Source organism: Orcinus orca, chromosome 9 (assembly GCF_937001465.1).
Source record: "Orcinus orca chromosome 9, mOrcOrc1.1, whole genome shotgun sequence".
Classification (NCBI taxonomy): Eukaryota; Metazoa; Chordata; class Mammalia; order Artiodactyla; family Delphinidae; genus Orcinus; species Orcinus orca.
Window position 1 is genome coordinate 88174456 of NC_064567.1, and position 14411 is coordinate 88188866.

The window sequence follows — 14411 nt, forward strand, 5'->3', positions numbered from 1 at the left end:
AGGGAGGCCCCAGGAGTGCACAGCAGGCTGGGTGTCTAACGGGGCTCCAGAAAATACAGGGGAACTGATGGATCATCTGATGTCTGGCCAGTTGGGAAAACAATACTGATGGGACAGGTCCAACCTCATGGTCAAAATTAAGGATACATATATAGAAAACAATGCAAGTAAAAACCATGAAGCAATCATAAGGACAGGCAAAAACTTATCGACGACAGGAAGTGTAAACACCAGTTTCTAAAACTGATAAACAACGATGTAGCTGATACACATATTTTAAAGACACAGGGAGGTAAGTACTGGGCTCTGCAATGAACAACACAGATGACCGTCACTCTCCACACGCTTACTCTTCATCCTCTGGAAGTAAATACATTTGGATATTTTGGGGGGGGATCTGTTCCTCACTATCTGAACTCCCACTACTTACATCTGAAACCGAGACACCAAATAAACTTAGCTCATATGATGCCCCTCATTTTCTGAACTTGTTATGTGACTAAGGAACTAAATAGATTTAGATACTAGATACTTACATAAGCTTAATGTAACCACAGACACTTAACTGGGAGCTGTGACACAGCTGCGTGGAAGGGATGGGGAAAGGAAAGTGGAGTGGAGGGGTGCGAGGGCCAAGACCCCTGTTCTGTAATTGAAGGTTCACAGAAAATCTCTGAAATACCTAAAACTGATCAATGAAGAAGTACTCACACGACGTGTTTCACAGAGATATAAACCAGAAGAAACAGCTAAAAAGAGTGAAGAGTGGTTTCTTCCAGGGGGACAGGAGGAGTGGATAGAGATGGGGCAAGGGAGTGCTCTTGGATTAAGTTTTTTAGTGTTATTTGGGGTTGAAACTGTGCATGTATTACTTAGAAAAGAAAAAAGCACATTAAAACATTTAGTAAGAACACCAGCCTGGAGACCTGGGTTCTGGCTTGAGGTCTGTCACCAGCTAACTGTGTAATGTTGAGCACAACACTTGTTGAGCTCCTGGCCTTGACTGATTCCCATAAAACAAGAAGTTGGGGTCCTTCCCAACTCTACATTTCGATGACTGCATAATCCTCGTGTACAAATTTAGGTTTTCTCCAAATGGTGGTGGTGTCATCCAAGCTTGCATTCCTGGACCGCAACTAATATTATTTAGCACTCGTGTTAAGAAAACAGCATTTTATTACATTAAAAGAAAAAAAAAATACACCCACAGTGGAAGCATTCGGGAAGAACTTGCAATAAAAGAGGCTTGGGGCTTAAGGAGAAACAGAGGAATGTAAGCTGCGGCTATTTTGCAGAGGAGTACGACTTGGAAGAAAACACAGGCTGGTCAAAGAAGAGAACACAACCTGACCACTAGGAAAAAAGAAAGCCACAATAGTCAAACGGACAAGAAGGGTTAGACCAAACAAGGTCTAAGTTAGATGTAGGGGAGTGAAGGAATAGAACCTGCCCAAGGGACTTATATGAGCAGAGAAGTCTTAAGGGTCAATGATTTTGGCAAAAGCATGCGACTGGAGATGAAAGAGATGAGAAAGATAGAAGTTGTAGTATTTTACCGAGAGATTTAAAAATGCTTTGCCTTTGGAGATAGAGAAGTAGGATGAGTTCCCAAAGTAAGAAATGAGAGAGTGTGACATGGAGGGCAAAGGTTTAAAAAAGGGACCACCTGATCTAAGGGTATCCCGGAAACACAGCAGCTCAGAGTGAGGCCGCCCTGGACGTTCATTCCAACCCATGTCTAATGCACCCAGAACAGAAGGAGAGGTTGAAGAGGAAAGGTCAAGGACGCTCTCTCTGCTAGCACAAGTAAGCCCTGGTGATCAAGAGTACAGAGAAGGGCTTCCCTGGTGGCGCAGTGGTTGAGAGTCCGCCTGCCGACGCAGGGGACACGGGTTCGTGCCCCGGTCCAGGAAGATCCCACGTGCCACGGAGCGGCTGGGCCCGTGAGCCATGGCCGCTGAGCCTGCGCATCCGGAGCCTGTGCTCCGCAAAGGGAGAGGCCACAGCAGTGAGAGGCCCGCGTACCGCAAAAAAAAAAAAAAAAAAGAGTACAGAGAAAAATCCGGTAGTCAGAGTGGCAGCCATATTTGTTTAAACTGACTTCTCTTGTTGGATTCTGAATCTCTTTCCAAAATAAACAGTGTACTTTCTTCATGTCCAGGCAGTAAAGTTCATTTTTATGTCATTCATTAAACACTGAACCATTCATTAAAAAAATAAACATTTTTACTGAGGTAAAATAAACCATTCATACTTAAGGACATAGTGCTTTTTCATGTCTTTGATAATAGCTAATGTTTGAGTACTTCTAATCCAGTGACCATTCTAAGAGTGTCACGCAAAATCCCCCGTTTAATTTTTCCGACAACCTTACAAGGTAGCTACGGTAGACCCACAATATCTTATCCCAAACTCTTGGCTCACTGGGCTTCCCAAATCAGAATTTATCAGATTTTAGTAAGGTAACAGGTACATATTAGTTAATATCCCGCCGGAGTCTGGGGCTACATTCTGTAATCAAAACTAGCAGTATTTCTGCAGTGAAACATAGGAATAATCATACTAATCTAGATAAATAAAGAGTATAATAAATAGCCACGTGTCCGTTCTGGTCAGGTTTTGATGCCATAGGAGCGTGCCTCAAACTCTGGGAAAAAACTTTCCGTTTTCAGAGTGTTGGGGTTCCAGAAAGGCAGACCCCACATAATAAGGCAGTGTTATTATCACTATTTGATAGATGATGAGACCGAGGCACACAAAAAAATTATGCAACTCGTCTAAGGTCAGCCAGTAGGTGGTGGAGTCAGCAGCTGACCCCAGGCAGTCTGGTTTCAAACGTAGGCTCTTAGGTGCACTGCCATATGGCTTCTCTGTGCATGGCTTACAGTTTAGGATTGGGGTTGGCGGAGGGCATGCATTACATTTTCACCATACAAGCAGTCAAGGAACCTGGATCCACATCCCAGCAAAGCCCTGCTGATATGTAAGAGAGCCAGGTGACATCAATGCTGCCCATCCCTGGGCGACAGGGAGACTGACCTGTTAGAAGACCAAGGCTGGCGGTTACATAAGCTGACCGTGAACTAGAAAGACTCAGCACACAGAGCACCTTGGAGAGGACTGTGCTTGCTCTGAATTCCATGGAAAGGTTCAGAGGAGGAGAATACAGAAAAGTCTCAGATGTAATCACGTAAATATGGTCAGTGAGACGAATGAATCTGAATGTGAGACTTGAGAAGATAATGAAGAGAAATAACCACAAGGGCTGTTCATCAAGCACATCCTATATGCCGAATACTGTGCTAAGCACTTTACACACAACATCACGTTTTATCCATTCAACAACCTTTCGAGGGAGGAACATTATTATTCCCATTTTACGGAAGAGGAGGCTGAAGCCAACCTCACACACTTCACAGTTTATCAGAGGCGGAGCCCAAAGGGAGGAAGTAGCTGGTGGGAGGGAAAGCACCGGGTTTAGAAGCTAGAACACTCACCGAAGGAAACACGTTGTGAACTTCACTGATTTCTACAGGAGAAACACAAGGGTTCTGTTGGCAAGGATATGCGCAGCTTATGAGATGAGAGCTATTTTCTGTGAAGACACTTTTCAAATTATGTCTTCATGGGATAATGCCTTTGACAGAGCAAATGAGAAGAGAATTTAACTACTAGATAAGCAGTCTTATTTGCTTTTTTCACAAGGAAAGATGAGCAAATATGTAGCTTCCGATCTCCAACTTGGAGAAGGCAATCAATATCTTTGACAGGCTCAGTCCTCGACTAGCAAAGTGAAAACAGCCGTTTCCCCATAGAGATAAAGTTCCTAGGGACCCATGTGGAGGAGGGAAGAGAAGCACTTGTGGGATTTTGTGATGATTTAATAATTTTAATGAACAGAGATAAAAAAACAACAACCCATAAATCCACACTCACTGAGAAATCCACACCACTGCCAGCTTCCCCCTCTTCAGTGGTCACCAAAATTGTAGACTTCAGTGCAAATGATCAAAATGCACTTACCAGAGTAAGACTATTTCTGCTAGAGGGGAAAACACTAAAACTTCCTTTCAGAACGGGCCAAAGACAGAATGTTGTTTACATTCCAGGCAAAATCACAGGCACTTAACAACTGATGTTACAATGACCGTACAAGGACCTTCTCTGGAAAGAAGGGATTAAAAAGAAAACATCCAGTTATTACAAACTGCTGCCTGAGGTTGGGGAAGAGACAGCTTTTCTGAAACCTTCCCCACGGGAAGGCTGTGAGGGAGCTGAGACACCCGCTCTGGTGCCCGGGTTCCCAGGAGGAGGTCATTAGAAGAGTCCTGGCTGAGGTTGCCCCAAGAGCCTCACTCAAATCTGGTGGCTGCAGCCCCACTTTACCGACAAGGAAGAGAAGGCTCCAGAGGTGACGTCACCCGTTCCCGGTCATGCCAAGTATCGGAGGCGGAACCGACACCGAGGTCTGTCCCCACAGCCGGGAACCCTCTGGCAAAGCTGCAGGAGGGGCTGGAGGGACAGCCAGGGGGTCTTCAGCCCTCCTGATCCCACCCCTCAACTTAAGCCGGGGTTCCATTTTATCAGTTTCATGGATCAGGCTTTTGCTGAAGATTGGTTTTGGGAACATGGTCCTATTCTGCAAATAACATCATTGACAACAAAGATGATGCCTGTGAAAACCACAGCCCCGCGCCTGAGGCATGCCTGGAGTTGTGACTCGAAGAGTGTTTTACCTTCTTCTCTCCCACAGCCCCTGCGGGGGAATGGGGTGTGGGGTGCGACCGGTGGTGACTGTGGAAGAGGATACGATGTCACTGCGTGGGAAATGTTATACATACCTAATGTGTGATTTGGCAACAGAAGATAACATCTGAGTCATAAAGCAGCCCCGCATCAAAACAGTAAATCAAAAGCAAACAATGTGGGAAAATAAATTCCTGTATTCTTACAGAGCCTGTGTTGGGAGGATTCCCATCCCAGGGCTCTTAGCCCATAAATCAACAAACACGTCCCTTCTCTAAGAGGCAGTGAGAACCAACATTCCCGCCTCCGCACGGGGAAAGGGAATTAGGACAGTGTGTGCCATGCCCGACACGTCCACTGGCCCTGGAGACTGGAGTGGGCTGCGTGACCTGTGATCCCATTTGCGAAGAGTGTTTTATCGTCGACTATTGTAGGGTGAACATTTTAAAGGGCCAGGTTCACAGAGCTGTCCTATTCAGACTTTAGAGACATTTTCAAGTCCAGTGCTTCCCAATCCAGGTTCCCAAGGAGCCCTGGGGTGCCTCAGAAGTATCTCGGGGTTCACCCCAGGGCCACCTGTCCATCCTCCATCAACCAGAAAAGTTCTTCTTTCTGTGTTTTCTACAGAGGGCTCTAAGTAAGGTTTGGATAAGAAATGAGGTGCTCTAGTCTACCCTTCTCATATCATAGATGAGGTGACAGAGTAGAGGCTCAGAGAGGGAGAGTAAGTTGTGCACTGTCACACAGTTGGTTAATGGTCAAGTTCCAGCCTGCCTGCTCAATGCCCTGCCCCTTTCACCACCTTTGTTAGCAGGAAGGATTCTGCTTCAAAGTAACTGAATAAATGTGAATACCATGTAGTCTCACCACTGCAGCAAGAAAGGCTGAAGGCACCTCAGGGCCCATTCAGAAGGTCTCCTAAACAGCTCAGGGAAAATCATGAGGGATTTAGAATGCCTTCAAGAAAGCAACTGCTTGTGGTAATGGCGATTCCAAATTCCCAATTTCCAACTCTGTGGGCTGAGCTGAGAGCAACAGGTGGACAAAATCATTACGTAAGGAACATCTGCCAACATCCATAAAGAGAAGGTTGTGGGCCAGGAAGTATGAAAAATGCCCTGGAAGACATTTGGTTAAATGTGGCAGATGGGTCACCATGCTTAACCCTACACTCTCCTGAAGCCCTACTAAAATGACAGTAAATTTAATTTTTAAAAGGCATAAACTATAAGAACAATGTAAATAAGAGAGGAGATAAGAGTCGACCCAAGATGCCAACAAAACTTTGGATGCTGCTGGAGAGCAGTTGGACAAATGGCAAAGGACTTAGTAAACCTCAGCCAGTGAGTGGGATGGGGTGGGAGGCGGATTCAGGCTAATTTGAACCCTAAAGGTCCAGGAAGGTCCAGGATTGGAGGCACAGGCTACCTAGAAAACAGGAGTGAGGGTCAGGCTAAAAACAGGAAGTTTGCTGCAACGTCTGTATAACCTGTTACGCTTTGCCTCCCTCTGGCTAAAGACTGTAGAAATCAAAGAGTTGTTTAAGAAAGGACATGAAATAATAGTACACTAGGCAGGCTTCTCTGTACTAGATAGGTTTCTCTGGTGGTACAGTGGTTAAGAATCCACCTGCCAGGGCTTCCCTGGTGGTGCAGTGGTTGAGAATCTGCCTGCTAATGCAGGGGACACGGGTTCGAGCCCTGGTCTGGGAGGATCCCACATGCCGCGGAGCAACTAGGCCCATGAGTCACAACTACTGAGCCTGCGTGTCTGGAGCCTGTGCTCCGCAACAAGAGAGGCCGCGATAGTGAGAGGCCCGCGCACCGCGATGAAGAGTGGCCCCCGCTTGCCACAACTAGAGAAAGCCCTCGCACAGAAACGAAGACCCAACACAGCAAAAATAAATAAAAAATAAATTAATAAACTCCTACCCCCAACAACTTCTTTAAAAAACAAAAAAAGAATCCACCTACCAATGCAGGGGACACGGGTTCGAGTCCCAGTCCAGGAAGATCCCACATGCCGCGGAGCAACTAAGCCCGTGCGCCACAACTACTGAGCCTGCGCTCTAGAGCCCATGAGCCACAACTACTGCAGCCCACGTGCCACAACTACTGAAGCCCGCGCACCTAGAGCCCGTGCTCTGCAACAAGAGAAGCCACCACAATGAGAAGCCCATGCACCGCAACGAAGAGTGGCCCTGCTCGCCGCAACTAGAGAAAGCCCACACACAGCAACGAAGACCCAATGCAGCCAAAAATGAATAAATAAAATAAATATATATTTTTTAAAAACCAGTACACTAGGCGACTCAGCTGTAATACTTACACGGTCATAATGATACAAGCCTCCATATTGATTTAGTGAACAACTGCCATGTAACTATATTGGAAGGATGGATGGAGGAGAAGTGCTTGTGTGGAGGACCTATCAAAGAAATAATAACGCCCATGGAATATCTTCCATGAAAGTTATTAGATAATATTAAACTTAAAAATATCTAGAAATGGCAGGGAAAGCCAGTTATATAAAGTATAGAAGAAAATATCACAAAAAATAGTGAAAAGTATTCTGGAAGTATTTGCATCTGGGGAGTAGAAATCAAGGAAAGGGAGGAGATTGCTGATTTTTCTTGCAAAACGTATGGTACAGTTTGGGTTTTGATAAAAATAAAAATTTGTGATGCTAGGCCAAAGACTTGCTAACCAAAGGAAGAATTTTTACTGACAACACTAAATTGGATTTTTTCTTCTCTGCAGTAACCTCTTTTTTTTTTTAACATCTTTATTGGAGTATAATTGCTTTACAATGGTGTGTTAGTTTCTGCTTTATAACAAAGTGAATCAGTTATACATATACATATGTTCCCATATCTCTTTCCTCTTGCGTCTCCCTCCCTCCCACCCTCCCTATCCCACCCCTCTAGGTAGTCACAAAACACGGAGCTGATCTCCCTGTGCTATGCGGCTGCTTCCCACTAGCTATCTATTTTACGTTTGGTAGTGTATGTATGTCCATGCCTCTCTCTCGCTTTGTCACAGCTTACCCTTCCCCCTCCCCGTATCCTCAAGTCCATTCTCTAGTAGGTCTGTCTTTATTCCCGTCTTACCCCTTGGTCCTTCATGACCTTTTTTTTTCTCTTAGATTCCATATGTATGTATTAGCATATGGTATTTGTTTTTCTCTTTCTGACTTACTTCACTCTGTATGACAGACTCTAGGTCCATCTACCTCACTACAAATATCTCAATTTCGTTTCTTTTTATGGCTGAGTAATATTCCATTGTATATATGTGCCACATCTTCTTTATCCATTCATCCGATGATGGACACTTAGGTTGCTTCCATGTCCTGGCTACTGTAAATAGAGCTGCAGTGAACATTGTGGTACATGACTCTTTTTGAATTATGGTTTTCTCAGGGTATATGCCCAGTAGTGCGATTGCTGGGTCGTATGGTAGTTCTACTTTTAGTTTTTTAAGGAACCTCCATACTGTTCTCCATAGTGGCTGTATCAATTTACATTCCCACCAACAGTGCGAGAGGGTTCCCTTTTCTCCACACCCTCTCCAGCATTTACTGTTTGCAGATTTTCTGATGATGGCCATTTTGACGGTGTGAGGTGATACCTCATGGTAGTTCTGATGTGCATTTCTCTAATGATTAGTGATGTTGAGCATTCTTTCATGTGTTTGTTGGCAATGTGTATATCTTCTTTGGAGAAATGTCTATTTAGGTCTCCTGCCCATTTTTGGATTGGGTTGGTGTTTTGTTATTGAGTGCAGTAACCTCTTAACTCGTTCCCCGGCTCCAGGGCCAACTTCCAAGCATATTTAGCACATGCTCTGTCAGGGTCATCTTCTGGCAGTTCCATGTGATCACGTCACCCTCGGTTCAAGGCCCATGTGCTAGAAGATGAAACCCACAGCCTGGGCCCAACAGCGCATCCACAGCTTTCTCCTTGGCTTCCCAGCCTGGCCCTGTGCCCCTCCTGGGTGGGTATCCCTGGGCCAGGACCAGTCTGCTCCTGACCCCTTTTCCTGTGGAGGGAGCCAGCCATTCCCTCTGCAGGCAGGTCTCACCTCCTGGTCAAGGTCTTCCCCGAGTCCCTCCACCTGACTCTAGGAAAGGATCCTCCTCCTGTCCTGGACAAAGGCCGCCCTGCACGGGGCCACTTTCCTACCCTCAGCACACTGGTTGCATTTCCATTTCACTTTTCTAATCATTTAGGCCTCAGCACAAGGGTCAGCTGTAGTTTTTCCTACCCACCCTACCCATGGCATTACCCTTTTGGATTTCTATCAGAGAAGATTTTACCACCTGGGATTACCTTGTTTACCTATTTATTGTCTGTCTCCCTCCTACGTGGGGCGAGGGCTTTGCCTGTCTTGTTCACCATTGTATCCTTAGTGCTGTGCCTGGGGCATAGTAGGTGCTCAATAAATATCTGGTGATGAATGAACGAATGCATGAAGGATTAAAAAAATGCACCCTCTGGTCCTGTTGGACATAACGGGTCCGTGCACTCCTTCTCAGCCCACTCGACACAGAAATCCGTTCCCACTGCTTCACTCTCCTATAGAAGTCGTCCATGGCCTCCAGTCCACTGGTTAATTCTCATCTCTCTCTGCTCCTCAGCAGCATGTGATAGGATCCATCACTTCATCTGGAAACATCAGGAGGCCATACCCTCCGGCTTTTTCCCCTTCCGCACAGCCCCAGCCTCTGATCCAACCTCTCTCTCCTGTATTCACCTGGGTTGTCCAAGGAAGTGTGTGTCCAAACTCACAACGGTAATTACTAGCCCACAATACCTTTTATGCAATTCTGAAATCCAAAAGCCCTAAACCCAAGTTTCTACATAACTTTGGTACCAAAACTTATTTCAGGATGACACCAGATCCCAACTGACGTGAGGCAGTTTCTAGTCTTTATTTATCTACTGAAGTGTGAACATTATAACTTGTTGTAGACATACCTGTGTGTTTGATTACAGGTGATGGCTCAGATCTCAATGGGAGCGTTAATTGATTATCTTTCTAAAATCTGAATAGAGCTGAATTCTGAAACCCATCTGCCCCGAAGGGGGTTGCATATGGTTCTGCACCATCTGGTCACCGATGACTCTCGCAGAAGCAGTTCTGGCCACCCCTACCCCACGCTCATCCAGCCCCTGCCTGCTTGACTCTCAAGGGTCTGAAAGGTGAAGCTTGCAACCTGCACTCAGCGTGTCCAAAACAGAACTCCTGACTTCTCTCCTTCCCATGGGTTCACCAGTCTCAGTTATGCCCCCATCACGCACCCCAGCTGCTTGGACCAAGAAACTAAGAATCATCCTGAATCTCTCTCTCCACCCCTCAGTCCTGCCTTTAATGACTGAGGAGGTCGGGTCAGCTCCAAGGTATCCTGGATGTGCCCACTGCCAACCACATTCACCGCTACCCCCAGGGTAAGCCTCCCTGCTGGCTTCCCTTCCACCTTGACACCACTAGAGCTGATTCTCCACAGAGCAGACAGAGCTTTAAAAAACTGAAGTCAGATCAAGTCATTCCCTTGATTACAACCCTCCAAAGGCTTCTCTTAACACTAGAATAAAATCTTAACTCCTGCATAGCCTACAAGGCCCTCCATGGCTGGGCTCCTGCCTCGCACTCTGACCTTACCTCCTATTACACTCCGTCTTACTCAGTTTCCTTCAGCCATGTAGCTGCCCTCCTTCCCTGCCCCAGGACCTTTGCACCTGCTAATCCCTCTCCCCCAGACTCTTACCTGTTTCTCTCCTCACGTCATTCAGTTCTCTGACCAAATATCATCCCCTGCCGCTCACAGCCCATCATTCACTCTCCACCTCCTTGCTGCGTTATCGTTGGTTTACTGACTCTGTCCCCTAGTAGCCTGTAAGGTCCATAAGGCTGGGAGTTTTGCAGCTTTGTGAGCCACTGACTCGCCTGTATTTAAGGCATAGCCTGGCACATACTACATGATCAATAAATACCTGTCGAAGAGAAGAATGAATAAATGTGCGCATTGTATGCCATCTGGAAAATAAAGAACCTAATGAAGATAATAAAATCATCCCTAGAATCCTGCTGCATAGATACAAACTTATCCATACACAAGTATGTGTGTTTAACAACAACAAAAAATAACCAACATAATTGGTAATGTTCTATACATCTTGATAGGGATTTGAGTATGCATTTGCCAAAATTCAATAATTGTACACTTAAGGTTTGTATATTTCACTGTGTGCAAATTTTCCCTCCAATGAAAAAAATTATAAACAAATATTGAACACTAGTTAATGGTATGCACGCCGAAGTACTGACAGGAACGTGTACTGATGTCTGCAACTTACTTTAAGATGCATAAAAAAATAAGATGGCTTATTGAATGGACAGAAGGAAGATGGATATGTATCTATCATATATCAAATATATATTTGTCATATATATGATAAAGCAAATATAATAAAATGTTAACGGTAGAACTAGTAGTAGTTCTAAGGGAGAGTTCACTGCAAAATTCTTTCAATTAGGCTGTATGTTTGAAAGTTTTCATAATAAAATGTTGGGAAAAAATAATTCGGGAACATACTGATTACAGTTTGTATCCTCCGTGGTTCACTGAATATTTGATTGTATTTTCCCATATCATTACTGTCTTTGAAAGCATGGTTTCAAATGGCTGTGCAGGATGCCACTGGATAGATGAACCACAACTTACTGAGCCAGTCTCCCATCTTTGGACAGGCAGACCATCTTCAGTTTTTAACTTTTATCAATAATAGAGTAATGAAAAGCCTTGTCTATACATCTGTGTGCATAAGTATGTTTATTTACTCACTGTACACTCCCAGAGGCGCAATCACTAGGGTCAAATGTCATAACATTTTAGAATCCTTGTACAGATATGCTGCCCACTGCCTTCTTGAAAGGTAGCCATTGAATAGGGATATTCTTATTATCTGGTGAGTCTGTAGATTTCTTAAGGGAGAGGAACTGTTCTACTCTGTGCCTACCACTAAGCCTAGCACGGTGTAGGCACGGGGGAAAATACCTCAGATTACATCAAAAGAACATATGACCAGAACTAATTCTGCTGTATCTTGGAGAAAAACGGTGAAAGATACTTTTCTTTATGGAAAATCTGAGGCTGCCTGGCGAGGACAGGGCTGCAGACAGAAGGCAAGGACTGAGGTCTCCCTGAGACCCATGATATCACCAGGAACCTAAGACCAATTTTTCCGGGGTTAAAGCAAGTCTCCGGGACTCACTGAAGAAATTATGGTTCAATCAAACAATGGAACGTTCTGTGGCCTTTAAACAGAGTGAGTCCAAGCCATATGAACTCCGGTGGGAAGATGATTAGGCTGGATGCTAAGGGGAGCAGTGAGCCAGATGCAGAATAGAGGGAGGGGCTGCGTCCTCAGGGCTGTGCGGGGCGGGGGAGGTTGACTTCTTTACTCCATGCCCCTCTGGACAGTGGGTTGTTGTTGGTTTTTTAAACAATTATAACTTTTAAAAAAAGGTAGTTCCCAGAGGTAAGGGGGATGAAGTTGGTGGGGACTGTTCTTTGAGGCCACTGTTTGGATTTAGCATGTCAGTGTTCTGGCTAAGACTTCAGTATACTAGCACTTCAGTCTTAAAATTTACCAGAGAAGTCCTCACCTTACAAGCCGGTTTTGTTCCACAAGTTCCTGTGTAAGTTCTTGTTTGGAACCTGGGATATATTTCCCGCTAAGATGGAGGCAGTTCTATTCTGGTGGGCAAGGTCTGTTCTGAGCATTCATAAAATCAAAACAGATCTGATCTTCATAAAGGGCAGTAAGGCACTATTGACAGAGATCATGAAGGGGACTTTCACAGGACTGGTGACAGAGGCTGTAATTTTTCTTAAAAAAAAAAAAACTTTCTAGGGAAGTCTGGCTAGTGGTACCCTTATTTCTCCCCCCCCTTTTTTTTTTCTATTAAAGAGGGAAGAATAGCAGGTTAAAGAAAAAACCCTCAGAACTTTCCTTAGTAACTGGCTAAGGGACGAAAGTGGGAGAGGAAAGAGGTCTTAAATAAATGTGTGAGAAGAAGATCCTTCTGAGGTGATGTGATCACGTGAGCAAGGGGCCAAGGGAAGGAGGGGCCGGCATGGGCCGCACCCCAAGAATAAAGCAGAAGAAGGGCAGTGACACCAAGAGGGGCAGAGCCCAGACCTGTGGGGCTTGAGGAGGAGAAGTGCGGGATGAGGCCTCAGAGATGAAGCCCACAGGGAACTTGAACCCTCCAGGGAAGGGAATGTGTCTACGGCACAGACTTCAAGGGCAGCAAAGAAATATTCTTGAACCTCATGTATATCAACAGAAACGCGAAACTTCCAATGGTTTGGAACTGCAGTAGGTCCCAAGCCCACAAGCACTGCCCTTGGATCACTAATCAGTTTGCAGATGACAGTGACAACAGGGCAAATGATTGCCAGTAAATAAGGTACGTTTCTATCACATGGAAGAGATAATATATTTAGCTGAAAGTCCTATTCTACCAGGAGGACATGAAGTCCCCAAATCACACAAGAGCTGCAGGGTCACTCAAACAACCAAAAATGATCTGAGGACCAGAAAAACAACTTAAGAAATAAGATGAATGTGTTAAAAGCCCAGGAGAAAGCAATAAGGAAGAAAAACAGGATGCCAGTATTTAAATGGTATGGCAATGAGGCCCCCTGTGCATGGCGGCGGGTGATACTTCCAGAGATGAGGTGAAGGAAAAGTGAATTACCCAGTGACAGATGGCAAACACAGGCAGGTGGCCTAACGATCTGCAACAGAAAGTGCTTCACTAAGGGCAGGCGGTACCTACCACACCTCTGCCGCCTCCACACCAGGCCCTGAACAGATACTCGAAGAATAGCTGTGAATTTGAGGTTATCTTGAAGGCATTCATCAGACCACGGACTGGCCTTCTTCTGATTACTCCCTATTTCTTCAGATCTACAATGTCGTACTTTATGTACTGGTAAGAAAAAACTGACTGACCAGTTAAACTATGACTCAGCATGAATTTTAAGACGCATCTCAGCTCTAGAGATGTTAGAATTGTGAAAATAGTAGGCATCTTAGAAGCATGAAAGACGGTAGATTGAAAAGATACTACCTGTTTGGGGAAGGGTGCACGGAACTATGATAACACGTCTCCCTGCCTCCCCCAGATCCCTCCCACCAGCACCCACGAGAGGAGGGGCTGGAATGCAGCTCCATAAGATGCGGGAAAGCTGAGAAGCAGGTAGATGCGTGGAAGAGGGATCCACAGAAGAAAGTAGGCCCAGGGGTATAACGACTCCCTGTCGACCTGATTTACAGTCTCTGTGGAAGGTGAACTCGGCCACAGGGCACCGGTCTCCGGCCACTCGTCTCTGGCCACCCTTCTCCGCTCACACGGTGAGCCCAATGGCAAGCATGCAGCTTCTGTGGGACCAAGGGTGGGCGCGCCAGGCCCTGGGGGACGAGTGCCAAGGGCTCGCTTTCCTTGTGAATGCACATGGCACCCAAGCATCCTCTCATTCTCTCGCTATGGTGCGGGTCCTAAAAGCAGGGGTTGGGCTGCACAGGAAATGTGTTTGCAAAGAATGAACCAAGTCTTCTCCCTCAGAAAATAGCCTCCCTCCAGCCTCCTTCA

At 45.6% G+C, this 14411-nt stretch overlaps 1 protein-coding gene across 5 annotated transcripts in view; it reads right to left on the minus strand.

Moving 5' to 3' along the window:
* Positions 1–14411, minus strand: part of ATXN7L1 (ataxin 7 like 1) — a 301084-nt gene that overhangs the window by 197988 nt on the left and 88685 nt on the right. Inside the window, exon 2 of one of the 5 annotated variants that reach the window (XM_033439164.2) lies at positions 2922–3039. The exons of the other annotated variants lie outside the window; for them this stretch is intronic. The gene's annotated coding sequence lies outside the window, so the exon portion shown is untranslated. The remainder of the gene's footprint in view (positions 1–2921; positions 3040–14411) is intronic. 5 annotated transcript variants of the gene reach the window in all.